This window comes from Mastigoproctus giganteus, chromosome 11, assembly GCF_048544385.1.
Source record: "Mastigoproctus giganteus isolate SK-2022 chromosome 11, ASM4854438v1, whole genome shotgun sequence".
In the NCBI taxonomy this organism is placed as follows: Eukaryota; Metazoa; Arthropoda; class Arachnida; order Uropygi; family Thelyphonidae; genus Mastigoproctus; species Mastigoproctus giganteus.
In genome coordinates, this window is record NC_143585.1 from 57,081,703 (window position 1) to 57,103,146 (window position 21,444).

Genomic DNA, 21,444 nt, shown 5'->3' on the forward strand with positions numbered 1-21,444 from the left:
TGATTGTTGGAATTATCACAGGGCATTATGGAAGTGGGTAGTTTTAATAAATTTAAGGAAGAATTAATTAGATATATGATTAAGGCAATGCTGCATACGATTGCTTCCTTACATCATTTGCCATTTCCAATAACAATAATAATTATATTAGTTATACTGTGATCCCATACATAGTGTTGGGCAAAATTTATTCAGAAATAATAAATAATGAATAAGAATAAATTATCCAGTTATTTGTTATTCACCATTTACAAACAGTTTTATTTGCAATATTATTCAAAATAATTTTTTAGGTGTATTACAAATTAAAATAAAATAATTAGTTTATACGTAGTACATTACATTTCAGAATAATTACTATTTTTAGCAAATAGAATAATAATTCATGGTGTGTGTCTGTGTGTAAAAGCAACCAAAAAGCAATAACTTTTGTGCATGAACTGAGTGCTTCAGCTACAATATACAGTATATGGCATGTGGATATAGTGTTTCTTGTCTAGTGGCACCGGGGGTTCCCCTACAAACCATGAAATATGCTTTGTGATGCAGTACAAACTCTGTAAATGCCAGAGATATGTAAGTATTTGCATTTGTTTGCATAGTGTAGCGTGGGATTATGTTGTTCTGTTGTTCCTCCGGCTAAATGCCGGAGGAACAACAGAACAACATAATCCTAATGGGACCCTGCGTTTCTGTCCACTGCTTCAGGGAGGCAGCAGGGTACAATAGAAGAAAAATTCTGGCACCAGTGAGGGCCCCAGTGTATAAAAAAAAAAAAAAAACTCACCTCTAGAAGGGGAAGATGTGAAAGGGGGGAAACAGAATAAGAAGGTTGGATGGATGACAGGAAGGCTGTCCACCAAGAATTAAGAAGTTCGAGGAATAGATGGGGAACCCTATGGTAGAAGCTCATCATCCACATGGGGGGGGGGGCAAATAAGAAAAGTAAAAGATTTGTGGTGGTAGGGTCTACCAGGCAACAAAATTGGGATGTGGGGGAAGAAAGTATGGGTAAGTTGGGAATAAAGCATAGGACTAGGGTGCCCTATGAATAATCCCACACCACCCATAGCCGATGTCAGCATATTCCATTCCACACTGAAAATGAGAGGGAATGGCATCAGCAGTGCAGGAGGGGGGTTCCATGTAGTTTTTGTCCCACTACAGTCCAATTAAGATGGGAGGCTGCTTTTGTTTTTTGGTGCAAGGGATACTTAGGTCATATTGCACATAACAACGTTATGAATGTTACACATGCAGTGACTGTCATGACGTTAGTCAAAAACAATCATATAATTTTATGTGTTTAATAAAGTGAAAAAACTCCAGCAGATTAACATCATTAGCTATGATGTGGCAGAGTGTCATGGGTTCTTTAAGGTTTGGCAGAAAACTAAATGAGATTTGGCGGGCAGTGGTGTATAAAGCACATTCAACAAGAATATGCTTCACTGTAAGCGGAGAATTGCACTGTGGAGGATCATTACCTGTGAGGAGATAAAGGTGGGCGAGTTGACTGTGGCCAATTTGCGCTTTGGTTAAGATTACTTACTCTCTTCTGTTTACACGGAAGTTGGAGGTCCATAATTGCGATTCAGGTTTCATTTGGTGGAGTTTGTTATGTGTTTGGGCTTGCCATTGAATTGTCCATTGTTTCCTACATATTCTTCATATATTACTTTTTTAGTCAAGATACAGAATATAATACTGTGATAATTCTGTTGGGTGGATGTTTAGTGGCATAGTTTGCACATTCATTTCCTGGTATCCCAGCACGGCCTGGGATCCAGCAGAAAATGACCACTTGCTGGAGTTCTTGGAGATACATTAGTTTGGATTTTATGAATTTTATTAAAGGATGTGTTTGAGAAGAAGTATTCTGTAAAGCTATAAGTGCACTCTGGGAGTCTGTGTATATCATGCTTTTTTGGATAGACAGAAGGAGAATATTTTCTATTGCAAATTTGATGGAGTACAATTCAGCTGTATAGCTGCTGCATTCATTGGGATACGGAGAAGATTTTATGAGGGAAGATGGCTACTGTGCCCAGCCCATTCAGATTTTGACCTATCAGTATATATTTTTGTAAAATGTAGATAATTTTGTGTGTGAGCAATATGGAGTTGTTGTATGTTGACATTTTCAAGAGAGTGCTTCACCCAGTTTAGGAAATAACTGTCATAGGATGGTTTAATAGAGGATCATGGGGGATCTGGATTGTTTGAATCTTTAAGAACTTTGTCAGGATGTATGTTCAAAGCTTGTGATAATGCCTGAAATCTGACAGCAGTAGCTTGCAATGCCTTGGGTTTATTTCTATAGAATATTGTAGACTTTGGATTTTAGTTGTATAGTTAAGAAGTCAATACCTATTCAGTGCCATCCTGAGGCTTAGGGGAGGTTCTACAAGTGCTGATAGCAAACCTCAGGGCAGAATGTTGAATAGAGGCAAGCTGGGCTAGCAGAATTATACACTGGGGCACCGTAATCAAGGCAAGATCTGATTAGGGCTCTATACAAATCAGTAATGTGTATCGATCTGCCCCGTGATGTTGAAGAAATAATTTTGAGCATGTTCATTTTTTTCTGGAACACACACACAGATATTTAACATATTCCACAAAGTTCAATTTGCTATCGAAAATCAGACCAAGGAGACTACTGCTGTTCTCAACTGAGATAGGCTGATTTGTTAAGTGTAGCTCTGAATCTGGATGCATCTTCCTTTTGTTGCAAAAGTAAACTACTTTAGATTTTGAATAAGAGTCAATACCAATTCTGTGCCATTCATAGCTGAATGTTATTAATTGAAATTTGGAGCTGCCGCTCAATGAAGGTCATGTTTCGTGAACTGCAAGAAATATTGAGATCATCAGCAGAGAGGTATGAATTCACAGTTTTGCAAATATTTTTAGTCATGTGATTTATTCTTGTTGCGAATAAGGTGGCACTGAGCACAGAGCCTTGTGGGACCCCTTCTTGTATATATGTTTGGGAGAGGACTTGTCGGTATCGAACTTTAAAGACTTCTGCTAAAGGAAGTTCTGTAGAAATATGGTTTGATTTGATTTGATTTGAGTTTTAATGGCGCAAAAACAACTACGGTTATATTGCGCCAGGAAACGATTAAAATATCAACAAAGAAATTCTGGTAACCTTTAAAAAGGTTACCTCGTCAAATTGTTATTTATATATGTGTGTATATATTAATAGCTTTTAAAAATTTAAAAACTGCCGACACGTGGTCGTTGTCTGATAAAATCTGACTGAGTGTATAAGGCTCAGTCGGATGAGTAAAAGCGGTAAAATATATATTGCGAACATGGGTAAAATTAACACAATCTATTAAAATATGCTTTAAAGTTAAAACGGTGTCGCAAGACTCGCACATAGGAGGGTCATCGCCCTCAGCAGAAAAGAATGTGTCAAATGACTGTGTCCTATGCGGAGTCGGGCAAGAACAACTTCCTCGCTCCGATTCCTGCGCAGACTAGACTGCCATGTTTCTATTACAGGCTTTATTTGGTATAATTTATTTGTTCTCTGTCTGTGCCATAGTTCTTGCCATTGGGAATATATCTTGTTGCGTATTATTTGCCTGTAGTCTGTATAGGGGACTGACAGGCAACGATTATGAGTGGGTGTTGCTGATTTGGCTGCAGCATCAGCCAAATCATTTCCCTTTATCCCAATGTGGCTAGGAATCCAGCAGAAGCGGATATCAAACTTGCATTCGTGAAGAGAATGTCTCTTCTGCTGAATCCGACAAAGAACTGGATGAGAATTGTGTCTCAGAGATAATTGTTTGTTATTTGGTTTTTAGGAGCATTAGCAACTAAGGCCATATTGCTCCGGGATATGCGGTGGTCATTCCTTGACCTTTCCGCATACTCCGTATTTGGTGGTGACGGGCTCGAACCCCGGTCTAATCAAGAAGCATGTGCTACGCACTGCTGCTCCTTCCCACCTGGCTACGGAGGCGCCTTCAGAGATAATAAAGCCTGTAATACACTCAAAGAGTCGGAATAGATTATTGACCTTTGGAATTGACAAGTTCGAATGTGATCCAAGGCTAGCTCTATAGCATACAGCTCTGCAGTGTATATGCTGGATTCGGGAGGAATCTGCTGAGATATTATAGTGTCCGGAAAGACAGCAGCAGATCCTACGCAAGATTCAGTCTTCGAGCCGTCTGTATAAACGGACAGGAAGTCTGAGTGCTCAGCTTGGTGTGCAGAGTAGAGCTGCTGGTAGACAGATGATGAGGTCTCGGACTTTACCCATTTCTTAAGGGAAAAGTCGCACGGTGGGGGATGAGCATGCCAGGGTGGAGGAATTTCTTTTCCTGTTTGCGCAACCTTGTCTACCATGATGTTAAACTCTCTGATTAGCTCTTGGACACGAATACCAAAAGGTCGGTTGGCAGTCTGACGTGTATTGTACAAGTTTTCCCAACGTGGCTCAAAAACGGATGCCCACGTAGGATGGTCTTGCAGGGATTTCAACTTTAAAGCATAGTTTAAAGACAACTGCTTATGTCGAAGGGACAACGATGGTTCGTTTGCTTCGACGTATAAGCTCTGGACAGGAGATGTTCGAAAAGCTCCAGTAGCGATATGGATAGCCTGATGGTGGACAGGGTCCAGCCATCGGAGGACACTATCTCTAGCTGAGGAGTAAACCTGGGACCCGAAGTCTAATTTGGGTCGTACAAGTGCACGGTAAAGCCGTAGTAGGGTGCACCGATCTGCTCCCCAACGTGTTGAGGAGAGAGAGCGGAGAATATTGAGTCCCCTCGTGCATTTTGTACGAAGTTGACGAATATGTTCGAGAAAGGTCAACTTTTTATCAAACACAAGTCCCAAGAATTTTGTGTCTGACACTACTGGAATAACATTTTGTCCGAGCCTTAATTCAGGTTCAGGATGAAGATTACGCCTGCGACAAAAGTGTACGCAAACGGTCTTCTCCGGCGAGAACCTGAAGCCATTAGCAAGTGCCCAGGAATTAAGGCGATCAATGGCTTTCTGCAGTTGTCTTTCAATAACCCTCATGTTGCAAGACTGACAAAATATGCTAAAGTCATCAACATAGAGGGCACAGTTTACAGTTGGAGGAAGTTGTTCTGTGATGGAATTGACTTTGATGGCAAAAAGCGTGACACTTAACACTGATCCTTGTGGTACTCCCTCCTCTTGACTGAAGGAACGAGAGAGTGAGGATCCCACACGAACTTGGAAAGATCGATTGGCTAAAAAGTTTTTAATAAAAATGGGGAGTTGCCCCCTAAGGCCAAGGCTATGCAGATCTTTTAAGATGCCAAATCTCCAAGTTGTGTCATACGCTTTCTCCATGTCAAAGAACACCGACACCAAGTGTTCGCGTTTTAGGAAAGCATCCCGGACGGATGCTTCCAATCTAATAAGATGGTCCAAAGTGGACCGGTTCCTTCGGAAGCCGCACTGGATGTTGGAGAGAAGGTCATTTGTTTCGAGATACCAAATTAAACGAGAATTAACCATTCTCTCCAGGATTTTGCACAAACAGCTAGTCAGAGCAATAGGACGATAATTGGTGGTGACTTTTGGATCCTTTCCTGGCTTAGGAAAGGCAAGAACGATTGCCTTTCGCCAGGAGTCCGGAAACTGCCCTTCAGTAAAGATTCTGTTATACAGAAGGAGCAGACAATCCATAGATTTTGGTGAAAGATGTTTAATCATTTCATAATGGATGCCATCTGGTCCAACGGCACTTGCTTTGGAAAGAGTGAGGGCTCTTTTCAGTTCCTCTATAGTGAATGCCCCGTTGTAGGGATAGAGGCCCTTGGTCTTAAAATTAAGTGCTTGCTTTTCCAGTTTATGTTTAAGGACCAGGAACTCTGGGGAATACGAAGATGTTAGAGAATGTTTCCCCAAGAGCATTGGCTATTGCAGTTGGATCTGCAATAGCGCATCCATTATAATCTAGGATTGAAGAAGGGTGGGATGTATATTTTCCCTTCATTTTCCGGATTTTATCCCAGACTACCTTAGAGTTGGTAGACTGGTTAATAGATGATGTAAAACGGATCCACGATTCCTTTTGACTCTGACGACGGATGTAGCGTGCTTTGGCTCATGCACGTTTGAAGGCTATAAGGTTGTTCGTGGTAGGATATCGGCGAAATATCCCCCACGCTTTGTTTTGAGCCTTTTTTGCTGCTGTGCATTGTGAATTCCACCAAGGTTTGGGAAATGGTGGAAACCGGGCTGATGTTTTTGGGACAGCATTCGCAGCTGCTTGGACAGTATTTTCTGTGATGTACTTAACTGCATCATTGATAGGCTCTTGACTGACTGTGCTAAGATCAAAATTTGCCTGATGTTGGAAGGCAGTCCAGTCAGCCTGATCAATCTTCCACCATGGTAACCTGAAGGGAAGACATGGTCTCCCGCTGTGTAACGAGGTTATCACAGGGAAGTGATTGCTTCCGTATGGATTCTCCTCCACTTCCCAAGTGAGTGAAGGGAGTAGAGAAGGGGAGCAGATAGAGAGATCAATGGCAGAAAAAGTACGGGTAGGCATGTGGAAGAAGGTGTTTGTTCCAGTATTTAGAAGGGAAAGGTCATTGTCATTTAGCATACGCTCTATGACTCGTCCCCTTCCATTGATGTTAGCACTACCCCACAGAGTGTTATGTCCATTAAAATCCCCGAGAAGTAAGAAAGGGGGAGGCAGCTGCGTTAGAAGATCATCAAGGTCTGCCTGGGTGATGTCAGTCCCAGGTGGCAAATAAATGGAGCACACAGTTATTAAAAATCCCACTGAAAGGCGAATTGCAACAGCCTCTATGCTAGTTGTAATTAGCAAGGGCTGCACTGGGGTCTGGTTACCCACGAGGATAGCCACTCTCCCATGTACAGAGCCATCCGCAATTCTATCCTTTCGAAAAAATGTGATGTTGTGCATGGTGGGATCATCATTTGCCTTTAGATATGTCTCCTGCAAGCAAAAGCAAACTGGCTCGTGCTTTTGCAGGAGGGCCTTGATGTCATCAATGTTTCGCCAGAATCCACGACAATTCCATTGTAGGAATTTAGCCATTATTTTGGCTTGGTGGGTCCATCAGGCGGCTTCCGAGGTGCTGAGGGCTTACTTTTATCAGTCTTGGATTTGTCCTTTTTGGGGAAGAATGGACGCTGTCCCGTGTCCATTTCCTCCTCCGCGAAGAGTTCCAAGACTGACTCTTCGGGTACCTCCTTCTGCTCGACATCCATCTTTTCTTGGGTACTAGGGGGGACTTCCCCTTTCTTATTCTTTTCTTTCATAATTGTCTTTGTTACTTGTGGAGCATTAGGAGGTACCGATATAGGAGTGGCAGCTGATTGGTCCTTTTGTGCAGGTTTTTGAGAACTTAAGAGATACCGCGCGATGGGAGTGAAAGACTCCTTTGGAGGAATGGTCATGTCCGTCTGAGTTCCGACGGAACATCTCCCTGCTACCTTCTGGGCGTAGGTAGGTCTGTTGGTATTCAGGGGTTTCACTGATTTCCTTGCCTCCTGGTATGATATGTTAAGCTCTGCCTTCAGCCGTTGAATCTCTTTTTCTTCTTTCCACCTCTGGCATGCTCGTGAGTAGGCCGGGTGTTCGCCTTCACAGTTAATACAGGTGGGTTTTGCAGCTGAACATGCTGTTGTTTCGTGGTCCTTTGCACCACACCGGGCGCATGCAAGGACTCCACGGCAGGCCATTTGAGAATGTACATACTTCTGACATTTAAAACATCGTAAAGGGTTCGGAATGTATGGACGTACTGGACACTTGATGTATCCAGCTTTAATCTCATCAGGAGGTTTGGGAGAGTTAAAAGTCAGGATAACACTCCTGGTTTTAACAATTTTCCCATCCCTTCGCGCAGTGATTCTCTTGACGGCAGTAACTCCCTGTGGTTTTAATTCGGAGCAGATTTCCTCCTCGGTTACGTCGAGAAGGTCCCACTCCGAAATGACACCTCTTGATGAATTTAGTGTTCTGTGTGGTGTCACTGTTACGGGTATTCCTCCGATTGATGTTACTCGGAGTAGATGTTCAGACTGCCTGTCATTTTTTGTTTCAATCAAGAGGTCCCCGGAACGGAGCCTCTTAACTGATTTGGGTGTACCTACTAACCCATCTAACCCTTTCTGTATAAAGAAAGGTGACATTTTATGAATCGGTTTTTCATTGGTGGAGTGCATGATTAAAAACCGCGGGATAGGCCCTGATGGTAATTCAGTCCGCTGCCTCTTTGAAGCAATAGTGCTGTCATTGTCTGTATTTTCAGATAGGGACCGGGTTGGGGCCCCTGAAGAATTTAGTTTATCAGGATTCATAGAGATTTTTATATGGTTCAGTGCCCGGGCTCCCCACCCACCACGGAGCCCAAAGGGATGCTCACTACCCGGCATGCAATAAATGCGCTCGGGAGTGGGACGCCAGGGCTACCCAGACACCATACCCGCACCGCCGCCAGCCTGAATCCTGTCCCTCGGACCATGAGGGTAGGGGCGTGGCATTGACACGGTTGACCCTCGCAGGCGAACCTACTAGCCGATTGATCCTAGCCGGGCCTTCCAGGACCACCCGTCTTGTCGAAGCAGGGGCCAAAGTGGTGTATTGAAGCTGGGCCCCTCAACCACCAGGATCCCCCTTTCCGAATTTCAACGGGTCGCAGCGCACGGCAAACACCGGATTCCATTGATGTAAGCCCGGAACCTAGGCTGTGGGCGTTGGATCCCAGTGATGCTAGTCTGGAAGTCCAGCAGTGTCACTGGGAGGTCCCCTCACCACGTACAGGTGCCCACGTCGAGGAGTAGAAATATGGTAAGTGGCCTCTCAGGTCAAGGGAATGCAGATCTCTCAGCATACCAAAACACCATGCAGCATGAAGGCTTTCTCTACATCAAGGCATACCACGATGAGATGCTCATTTCGGATGAATGCATTCCTGATGTTTGTTTTGGCTGTGACTATAAGATCCAGGGCTGATCGATTTTTTCTGAAACTAAATTGATTATCTGAGATTAGATTTTTGGAGTCGAGATACCATGTAAGTCGATGGTGAATTATTTTTTCCAAGGTTTTACTTAAATAACTTCTGAGAGAAATGGGTCAATAGTTTGAGGAATAGAATGATCTTTCCCTGGTTTGGGAACTGCTATTATATAGGAGTGATGTCAGGAACTGGGGAAAGAATGTTTAAGGAAGATGCGATTGAAAAAGGTCAGTAGTAAAGAGACAGATTTTTTATCTACGTGTTGGAGCATTATGTAATATATTCCATTGAGGCCTGTTTTTTTAGGTAGATATGGCTTCTTGAAGTTTATAAGTGGTTGATTGTAAGGTAAAGAACATGTAGATCTGAAGATGAATTTGGACTTTTTGGCTAATATTTTGATCTACTGGAATGATGAATCATATGCTGTTGAGGCAAACAACTGTCTGTATATAGGTATAGCGAATGCCTTAGGGACTGTGAAAACACAGTCCCTAAGGCATTTGTTATGTTAACCCCAGGGGCTCACATCCTGTGAGACTTTCCAAGTGCTCAGGACCCTGGGTGGGCTTGGCACAGCCAGGGTCCTGAGCTGGATATCATCATTCTTTCTCGGTGATTCTGTTCTACTTCTCTCTCTCTCGGGGTAATTCAGAATTTTTTTTATTTTTTTTGACTGGTGCAGTATAAGCCTCAGGCTTCCTTGCACCATGTGGCTAATAATAACAATAATAATAATTATTATTATTATTATAATTGTACTATATTACCATATTACAAGTACGAACTCCAGGCAGTACTAGAGACCCGAACCCACAAGCTGTACTGGGACCGTGCCATAATAACGGATAAGACCATCCCGCACAGCAGACTGGACATAACCCTTGTGGACAAGATGGAAAAGGCTAGCTACCTGATTGATATAGCGGTGCCCAACACTAGCAGTGTCCAGAAAACCCATGAGGAAAAATTAGGAAGTACACGAACCTGAGACATGAGGTTGAGGAGATGTGGCACTTGCAAGAAGTATCGACCATCCCGATCATCGTGTCAACTACCAGTATGGTACCAAAGACACTACATAGCAGCCTAGCAGCAATAGGTCTCCCAGAGAACACCTACAAGGAACTCCAGAAAGTCACAATCCTGAACATCTGTAGGATAGTCAGAGATTTCCTAGTCGAACAGTAATACCAGACAACATTACAACCACTCTGTGTACTTGGTAGAAGTACCTGTCACGGAGTGGAATCCCCCAATCAGGGAGAAATAATATAAGAGCAACAACAACAATAATAATATATCTATGGGAAAAGAAAGCTCCTGCTCATTCAATTCGAAAGTTGGGGAGGATAATGGGGGAAATTTGCCATTTAGCTTTTTTATTTTTCTCCATATTATTCTGGAGAAAAATTTAATTTTAGCATCACAGTCCATTTGCGAATGTTCTTTTGACACACAGTTTGGACAGACTGGATCTCCTCGACAAGCCATTTGTAGAGTGACCAACAAATTTTTGGCAATTGTAGCATTTTATAGGATTCGGAATAAAAGGCCATACTCAGCAATTGAGATAGCTGGCTTTGACACTAGAAGGTAAGATTTGTGTTCTGAATGTCAGAATGGTGTTGCAGGTGGAAATTAGATCTCCATACCTCCTGATTGTGATGCGTTTGGCTTATATCCAGGAACTTAAACATTTTGATGTTTAAGTTCCTGTTTATGTTTAAGTTGATGTTTAAACATCAAAATGTTTAAGTTCCTGGACCACTTCAGCTTCTGTTACGTTCATCAGATCCCACCCTGCAATTACTTCCTTGGAGGTATTTAATGTTGCATGTGGGGAGAATTGTATGGGTAGTCCTCCAAATGTTAATTTCAGCAAAACCTCAGAATGTGTACAACACAGTTTCAACCAATAGGTCACCAGATCTAAGTCTTCTCACCATTTTGGGTGAGCCCGCCACATTTTCTAAACATTTCTGTGTAAGAAATGGTGATAGAGCGCTTATAGATATGTCCAAAAGAGAATGTAAAATTAGGAATGATGGGCATTCCTGTTGTTCTGTGTCCTTACACAATTTTTTTGTCTTTGTTCTGTCATATGCAATTTCATGGTCAGCATCACTGAGAATACTAGATGAGCACCTAGGCTGCTCAAAACCAGGATAGTCGTCATATCCCCGGTTAGCTCCTTTTTTGCACTGGGAGGGGGGGGGGAAGGAACTTCCCCTCCCAGGTGTCTGGTCCCACCATGGGGAGGTAGGAGCAGGGCCACAAGGAGGCCAAGTGGTCAGAAGGGTTATTGTTAGTAAAGATAATATATATATATATATATATATATATATATATATATAACAAAAGAGAAACGCAAATTTCCTTTCTCTGTTGTTGCTTGAGACTTTCCAAGTGTAGAACCGATTTATAAATGAACTGCTGATAGAAAACAATATAACTTAAAAAGAACTTATCTTTGAGAGAGAGAGATAGAGAGATATCATTATTTAATTCGCAATAGAAACGCTTGACCCTGAATTCGCTTGGCACCAGATGGGAGGCCTGCTAGAACAACCCATAATAATCATTCATTCCATTCAATATACAGCCATCATACCAACACAAGTAAATCTTAGACAGACAGTGCAATGTCGAGTCAGTTTGGTGTGACATAAACACTGGGAAAGCAAAAATAAGAATAGGAGTGGTTATAGGCCTAATGACTCTAAGTACAATAAACAATTGTACAGAGAAATAGAATGGGTCATTAAATCTGATTGTGTTATAATGGGGGATTTTAACTTCCCAGATACTGATTGGAACTTGTGGGTTGTCACTCGCACAGTAGCAAAACTTTTGGGGATTTATTGGATGATTGTTTTCTGCAGCAGCATGTTCAAGAGGAAACCAGAGAGGGTAATACTCTTGATCTGGTTATCAGCATTCATTATTCGTGTATTAAGAATTTGAAGATAACAGAACCACTAGGTGGCAATAATCACAGTGTTCTGATGTGGGATTTAATTAAAGATATAATTACCATCAGGGGTAAAGGAAAGGATTTTTGCTTCTGTAAAGACAGTTTTTAAATTCTGTACAGTGGGATCAACTGATGATGTTACCAACGTCAAATTCTAAGTGGGAAGCATTCAAAGAATTAATGGTGGAAGCTACAAGGCTTTTCATACCGATTAAGAAATATTGTTCAAGCTTTAGGTCTAAATGGATGTCAGATGAACTAATGAGACGGCAGAGAAGAAAAATGCATGGGATGATTATAAATTATCAGACAGCACAGAAGCATTTGGCAGATATAAGCTAAGTCTGTAATCAAATCACAAAGGAGATTAGGGAAGCGAAGGTAGATTATGAGAAATCTTTGGCAAAGGATGCTTAGAAAAACAGCAACGACTTCTTTACTTATATAAACTCTAAAAGGAAGGGGATGAATCAGACTGGTTCGACTGTTGATGATCCTGCTCAGATAGCTGATAATCTGAATGAGTATTTTGCATCTACATTCACACATGAGGAATTATTAAGGGGGGAAAATGCCATCAACAATCAATGGTTCAAATGTTGACAATCCTGCTCAGATAGCAGATAATCTGAATGAGCGTTTTGCATCTACATTTACACATGAGGAGTTATTAAGGGGAAAATTAAACTGAACAGAATGCTTAATGAATTGTAATAACTGAGAGCAAAGTGTTTGAGAAATGGTTAAAGTTAAACATAAGAAAAATATCTGGGATGGATGGGATCTATCCAGTTATATTAAAGGAGGCAGAAAAGGAACTAAGCAAACCTTTAGCCATAATTATGAGAGAATCCTTGGATTCGGTGGAAGTCCCCACGGAATGTAGATGTGCAAATGTATCCCCAATTCACAAAGGGGGGATCTATGGGAGCCACGAGTAATTACAGATCAGTTAGTTTAATTTGTGTTCCAGTTAAAATAATGGAGTCACTAGTTAAAGATGAATTGTAGGATCATCTAGACAAGTCTGCAGCAATAATTCAGACACAGCATGGGTTTGTTAAGGGAAAGTCTTGCCTGACAAATTTGTTTGGATACTATGATGTGGTTACAAAGGAACTAGATGCAAAAAAAATAATTTTGATGTCATATACTTGGATTTCAGGAAAGCTTTTAACACTGTTGCACATGGAGATTGCCCTACAAACTGGAGCAGTATGGTATTAAGGGTATGTTTCTACAATGGATAAAAGGGTGGTTAAGTGGGAGATGACAGAGAGTGATAATCAATGGATGCTGTTCTTCGTGGACTAATGTTGTTAGTGGAGTCCCACATGGTTCGGTGTTGGGCACACTGTTGGTTTCTATATTTATCAATATAGAATATTGATATTGATGAATATTGATAGAATATTGATGAAGGTATATCAGGCTTAGTGTTGAAGTTTGCAGATGATACAAAGGTTGGCAACGTTGTTATTGATAGTAATGCAGTGTGCCACTGCAACAGGATCTAGAAAATTTGGGCAGATAGGCTGAGAAGTGACAAATGAAGTTTAACATTGACAAATGCAAAATACTGTTGGGTAGAAGTAACCCCAGAGGAATGTACCAACTGTCTGGTAGTACACTTAGGGTAGTAGAAAATGAAACAGACCTGGGGTGATTGTGCAGTCAGGTTAACCTATCATAAAAAGTCACATCACATCATCTGCACAAATGATCATGGGCAATAGGTGGTGCTGCCAAAATTAAAATCATTTCAAATCACCAGTATCCTACTTTCTTTTAGAGAGCCGGTGTGAAAAATTTAGCAGCACACCTCTGCCTCCAGCAAATCTTTTTCTCAAGAATATCAGTAAGTTTATGAGTTGGGCAGGTTGGTTGAGGTGGCAAAGGAGAAAAGTTTTTCAATGATAGCTGAAGATAGTAATAGTATATTGTATTTAACAAAAACATTTTTGTTTTTATTACGTACATTACTGGAATCAATATATGCCATGGCTTGCAAGTTACAAGAAAAGTTGATATCTTCTAAGGAAAAAGTTTCTAGCCTTGCATACAAGGAATGCCAAAAGGTTATGAAATGCATTTATTTTCCAACATAGTAGTAGTAGTAGTAGTAGTAGTGGCATGTGATGCAAGAAAGCAAGTGTATGAGCTAATGCAGCATTAGCCAAAAAAAAAAAAAAAAAAAAACACACCATTCCCTCCAAACGCCTGTCCAGTTCCTCCTTAAATTTATTCAACCTATCAACTTCCACGACAGATGGAAGTTTGTTCCAGCAATTAACCACCCGCTGGCTAAAGGCAAATTTCCGCACATCTATTCTACATCTGTCTTTCCTTAATTTGAATTTATGGCCCCTTAGGTTCGTAATCTGAACAAGTGGAAGGATCCCATCAGAATTCAGCGTGCTCAACCCATTCAAGGCCTTATACACCTCAGATCACTGCGCAGCCGCCTAGTCTCCAACCACTGCAATTTGCAGAACTTAAGCCACTCTTGGTAAGGGGATCCCTTCATTCCCCTCACCAATCTCGTTGCTCTTCTCTGTACATGCTCAAGTAAATCTATATCCTTCCTAAAATGAGGCCTCCAGAACTGTACGCAGTACTCAAGGCATGGCCTGACCATTGCCTTATACAGAGGGACAATCACCTCCTTCTCCCTGCTAGCAAAATTCCTATATATCATTGACAAAACCCCATGACCTGCCCTGGCAGCCTGTCTGCATTGCTCAGAAAACTTCATATCTGACTGCACAATTACTCCCAGGTCTTTTCATTTTCTACCACCTTAAGTGTAGTACCACACAGTTGGTACATTTGTCTGGGGTTAATTCTACCCATATGCAGTACTTTGCATTTGTCAAGGTTAAACTTCAGTTGCCACTTCTTAGCCCATCTGCCCAAATTATCTAGATCCTGTTGCAGTAGCACACTTACATTACTGTCATTAACAACCCTGCCAACCTTTGTATCATCTACAAACTTTGACATTAAGCCTGATATACCTTCATCAATACCATTGATAAATATACAAAATAACAGTGGACCTAACACCGAACCCTGTGGTACTCCACTAATAACATTAGTCCAAGAAGAGCAGCACCCATTGATTACCACCCTCTGTCTTCTCCCACTTAACCATCCTTTTATCCATTGTAGCAACTTACCCTTAATACCATTCTGCTCCAATTTGTACAATAGTGTTGCATGCGCAATAGTGTCAAAAGATTTCCTGAAATCCAAATATATGATATCAAAATTATTTTTTGCATCCAGTTCCTTTGTAACCACATCATAATATCCTATCAAATTTGTCAGACAAGACTTTCCCTTTACAAACCCATGCTGTGTCTGAATTATTGCTGCAGTCTTGTCTAGATGATCCTGCAATGCATCTTTAACAAGTGACTCCATTATTTTACCCGGAAGTTAAACTAACTGGTCTGTAATTACTTGTGTCACTCTTCGATCCCCCTTTGTTAATTGGGGATACATTTGCACATCTCCAGTCCGTGGGAACCTCCCCTGAGTCCAAAGATGCTGTCATAATTATGGCTAAGGGTTTGCTTAGTTGCTTTGCCACCTCCTTTAATATAACTGGATAGATCTCATCCACCCCAGGTGCTTTTCTTACGTTTAACTTCAACAATTTCTCCTCCACTTTGCTTTCAGTTATTACAAAATCATTAAGTATCCTGCTACAATTTGATAACCTTCATAATTCCTCATGTGTGAATGTAGATGCAAAACACTCATTCGGTTTGTTTGCTATCTGAGCAGGATCATCAACAGTCGAACCATCGATGCCAAGTGGACCAATCAGATTCATCTCCTTCCTTTTAGAGTTTATATAAGTAAAGAAATCCTTGCTGTTTTTCTTTGCATCTTTTGCCAAGGATTTCTCGTAATCTGCCTTCGCCTGCCTAACCTCCTTTGTGACCTGATTACAGACTAGCTTATATCTGCCATAGGCTTCTGAGTCGCTTGATTATTTATATGCATCCCATGCATTTTTCTTCTCTGTTACGAGTCTCATTAGTTCATTTGATAACCATTTAGGCCTAAACCTTAAACAATATTTCTTAATAGGTATGAAACTTTTAGTAGCATCCACGATTAATTCCTTGAATGCTTTCCACTTAGAATTTACTGTTGGTAACATTGTCAGTTTATCCCACTGTACAGAATTTAAATACTGTCTCAGACCATCATAGTCGCCTTTACGGAAGCAAAAACCCTTTCCTTTACCCCTGATGGTAATTAAATCTTTAAGTAAATCCCACATCAGTACAATGTGATCACTGCCACCTAGTGGTTCCTTTATCTGCAAATTCTTAATACACGAATAGTCAGCTCTTAAAGTCAACACACTTTTGTCACAATCTACTAACTTTTGTAACCAGCTCAAATAAAATTCAGAAGATTCTGACTCTTGTTGATTGCATCCATCATGACATTGTCACTGTTGAATTTCTGTCACTTCAGGTTTCTTTTGAGATTTGGAAATAGAAAATAGTCTGATGGAGCCAAATCTAGTGAATAGGACAAATGTTGTTATAGCTCATGCAACGTTGCCTGAGTCACAAATTCTGTATGTGCTGGTGCATTGTCTTGTTGCAAGATGGGTACTTTGGCCAATTTCAGTGGATTTGAATAATATTCAGCCTTGACAGTGCCACCTCGTTCCAGGAAATCAACAACGATTACTTCTGCATTCAAGAAGATGGATGATATGACTTTCCACTTGAAACTTTTTAGGAGAGAGAGAGAGAGAGAGAGAGAGAGAGATGCTTGAACTGTTTTGGTTGTTCTTTTGTTTTGGGGTCAAAGTGCTGCATCCACATTTCATCCATAGCTACATAATGCCCCCAAAAACTGAGCTTCATTAGCTTCAAAACACTGTACAATCTCATGACAACATCTCACTCTTTCCAGTTTCCAACCTGCATTCAGTGCTTTAGGGATCTAATTGAAGAAACCATCTTAATTCCTCAAACATTCACCCCAATATCATAAGCTCGCTCATAGGAGATGATGAATGTTTTCTGGATGTGCTTCAATGTTATTCTGCAGTCTTGCATGAAGAATGATGATATCCAGCTCAGGATCCTGAGCTGGACATCATAATTCTTCTCTTTCTTGGTGATTCCTTTCTACTTCTTTCCGTCCCCCCTTCTCTCTCTCTCTCTCTCTCTCTCTCTCTCTCTCTCTCTCTCTCTCTCTCTCTCTCTCTCTCTCTCTCTCTCTCGGAGTAATTCAGGAATTTTTTTTTTGGCTGGTGCAGCATAAGCCCCAGGCTTCCTTGTACCATATGGCTAATAATAATAATAATAAAAGTTTTACATTTCAAGCATCATTGCCAGAATGAACTCTCCAGCTGATAAGCACACCGCTGCAGAAGTTGAGGACTGTAAAGATTTAGAAGGGTCTTTCAATGCATCACAAAATTTCTCGGCAGCTGCAGAATTGGCACTAGCGACTTCACTGCATACTCTAATGTTTTGGAAACCAGCGTGATGCTTGAACCTATTAAATCACCTGTTGCTTGCCATAAACTTGGCTTGGGGGTTCGCCATACTTATACTTAATATCTTCATAAACACTTCTTACTTTTCCTTGAATGGCCATTGTACTCAGGGGCACTTGCTTCTGAATCTGATTCTCCATCCATATTATTAATAGCTTTTCCATCTTCAATATAGCACCTGAACAGTTTTCTGATCACTGTTGATCGCAAATGCATTGATCCCATAAACATGCTCTTTTATACACGAACTGTCCCTTAAAATAGTATTTACTGTTGAAGCAGCGAGACCTAATTCCATGCAATAGATGACAAACTTTGTCCTGCTTTATACTTCTTAATTAATCATCTTCATTTCTAAATCAATTTTGTTTCATTTCCTAGCACTAACAGCACTTGCACTTTCTGTTGTTCCTTTCCCTTGACCATTGTATTAAACAGGAATGAAGAGAAGATTCTGAATTTTTGTTTTTTATATGATTGATTTCAGTGAAGGGGGTCATTTCACCATAACCATTTCCTGGGTATAATACTGATAACTGGGAACTCATTTCCAGTTATCAGTATTATCGCAAATGTAATAAGATTGAATTTACTACTCGTTTATAACAGATAGCCTTACACTAACAGAAAGGCCCAATAAACCAGAAAGTGCAAATTGTTTTATTGTTTTATAGTAGTGATCTGAAGAAACATGTTTTAGAAAAATATAACAAAGGGGTTCAAAACTGATTCTTATAACCAGGGCTGTGAAGCCAGAAGAAAATTCTGTGGCTCCATCTCCGGCTCCTTTAATTTAACAAAATCTTGATTTAATTTTGAACTGCTGAAGTGAGCAATGATCATGCCCAAGTGACAAATGAAAACACTGTCGGAATGATCTTGACATTATAGGCTAAAAATACACAGATAATTTGACCTTTAATTTAAAGAACAAAATGAACAAAAATGAATGAATTATGAATTGAAAACAACTTATTGAATTACTGAAAAAACATTCACTTATATTTGCCATATAAAAACATGCAAATTAACTTTAACAGTTTGTTCTTAAGAGCAAGATTGCCTCAAGCAAGTCCTAGCAAGTCAAAGAGCAGAAAACTTGCTTCTTGCTCCAATGGTAGTGGAGCAAAAGGGTGCAACTTTTGCCCATCTCTGCTCCCACCTCTGTCAAAACCAAATGGTTCTATTGTCACTTCAGCCAAGGATAAAGCTGACCTGCTAGCATCCCATTTTCCTTCCAACTCATGTATTAATGATCTTGGTAAAACACCTCCCACCATTTCCCAACAGACTCTATTCAATGCCCCCTGTGGTCTTCCGTAAAAAGGATGTCAGAAGGATTTTGATGAATCTTGATGCTAAGAAAGCTCTAGGTCCTGAAGGTATTTCTCAACTTGTTCTCAAAACCTGTGCTCCTGAACTTACTCCTATTCTTTGCTGCCTTTTTTCGCTTTCTTATTCCAAAGGTGTTTTTCCTTCTGCTTGGAAATTTGCTCATATCCAGCCAGTTCCTAAAAAGGGTGACAAATCCCTCCCATCCAATTATCATCCCATTGCAATTACTTCTACTCTTTCTAAAGTATTGGAGAAATCAATTAACTGCCAACTCTTAAACTACCTAGAAACCTTCTGTCTGATCAACGATCGCCAGTATAGATTCCATTAGTGTTGTTCCACTGGTGATATTCTGGCTTATGTTACTCATCTATAGACAAATTCAATGGAAAAGTTTGGTGAAACACAAGCAGTTGCTCTTGACATCTCAAAGGCTTTCGATCGTGTTTGACATAAGGTCTTCTAAACAAGATTCCATCTTATGGTTTGCCAACTATTTTTTGTAATTGGTTAACCAGTTTTCTCTCTAACCACTCACTGAGGGTGATGGTAGATGGCTCTCTGTCTTCTAACTTCTCCACTAATGCTGGTGTTCCCCAAGGTTCAGTTCTTTCCCCGGCACCTCTGTAGTCAGGTGGGCAGGAGCAGCAGTGTGTAGCACATGCTTCTTGATTAGACTGGGGCTCGAGCCCGTGATCCACCAAATACGGAGGATGCAGAAAGGTCAGGGAATGACCACCGCATATCCCCGGAGCAATATGGCCTTAGCTGCTAATGTGCCTAAAAAAAAAAAAAAAAAAAAAAGAAAACCAAAACCAGTTCTTTCCCCGTACTTGTTGTTGTTTGTTATTTGGTTTTTAGCAGCATTAGCAACTAAGGCCATATTGTTCCGTTTCCCCGTACTCTTTTCCTCTTTTCCTCTTGTATATTAAGGACTTTCTTCCATTGACTGGAAATCCTATGCATAGTTTTGCTGATGATAGCACATTGCATTCCACTTTCCATTTTAAGAAACCTTGCCCTGCTCAATCAGCTTCAACTTCTCGAATATCCACTACCAATTCCTTAAATGCCGATCTCCAGTGGGGCAAAGACAACTCAGTTGATTTCAATCCTTCTAAAACTCAGTCTTGTGTTATATCTCGCAAAAATGATTCTTCTGCCCCTATGCTTATCTTTGGTGACACTCCGATTTCTAGGCAAAATATATCTCTTTTGGGATTACCCTAACTTCTAATCTCTCTTGGCACAAGGACATAACAAATATTGCTTCCTGTGCATCTAAAAAAACTTGGATATTCTCTTTCGCTCTCGGCGTTACTTTTCTTCCAAACAGCTGTTCACTCTGTACAAATCGCAAATCTGCCCTACTATGGAATATTGTTCCCACATCTGGGCGGTGCCCCCAAACCTCTCTCAGGTTTCTAGATTTCATTCAGAAGAGGGCAGTTAGGTTAATTAGTGACTCATCTCTAACAGAGTCTCTCCACTCGCTTTCTGATAGACGTACTGTTTCTGCTGCATGCCTTTTCTACAGATAATTCCATAGGCACCATTCTTCTGAATTGGCTTCTATAATTCCCAGTCTCTCTCTTTCAAAACAGCCTGAACATATACCGTCACCAGCCAACATCCATTTACTGTCCAACTTCAAACTGAGAACCAACTTTTCATCTTCCTCGTTTATTCATTCAGCTGCCATTTTCTGGAACAACCTTCCTTTGTACATATTTCCTGAAAATTACAGTCTACAGAAGTTCAAGTCTAATGTCAAGAAATATCTTCTTTCATATTCTCAACCTCCAACCCAAGCACGGTACTAAGTACTATAGGTTCTAATACCTCTTGTGTTTGGGGTTTTCATAAAAAAAAAAAAGTCCTCTTTCATTGATGCTTTCAAATCTGATTTAATGATTTTAGAGCTGAAAATAAACTTCCTACCCTGGCTTGAGTAGGGGGCAAATCATATGAGATGTTGCAAACAAGTTGTGCAACATCTCATATGATTTTAGGGTACTTTAATATTGTATCTTTTACTGCCGTCTTTGATTGACGATAAATTTTTTCAACTTCAGTGAGGGATACACTTTTAACTTGAATTTAGTCAATGTACGAATAGGAGTAACATGTGTATGCCTTTTTTCTAATTCCAGTCGACAGCCTTTCGAGCTATGTTGTTTGTCAATAATCTCTTCAAAGTCAAATTCATCTTCAGAATTTGTATTAGATGATGATAGTGGTTTGGTTTGTATTTCATCTTCTGGGGTTGGGCATTCTTGAGGGTTTCATATCTCTCTCTCTCTCCCTCTAGACTTTTTTTATCCTGGTGCCACAGGCTCCATTTTTTTGCTACCATTTTTGTAGGTAAAATCTTATAATTTATAACTATTTCATCCATACTGTAGAGTTGTTCTCCAATTAATTTCTTTGTTGGTGAATAATAATTTTTTCAAACCACTGGTTACTTGTAAAACTTTATGCATCATCAATCTTTTGATGTAAGGCTAAGTCCTTTTCTTTGAAGTTGTTGATTGGTGGGAGTTGTTTTTTTTTTTTTTGCATAAACCACAGTTGTAATA

At 40.5% G+C, this 21,444-nt stretch overlaps 1 protein-coding gene across 4 annotated transcripts in view; it reads right to left on the reverse strand.

Moving 5' to 3' along the window:
* LOC150078026 (sister chromatid cohesion protein PDS5 homolog A-like) overlaps window positions 1-21,444 on the reverse strand; it is a 797,139-nt gene that overhangs the window by 101,226 nt on the left and 674,469 nt on the right. The gene's annotated exons all lie outside the window — the stretch shown is intronic.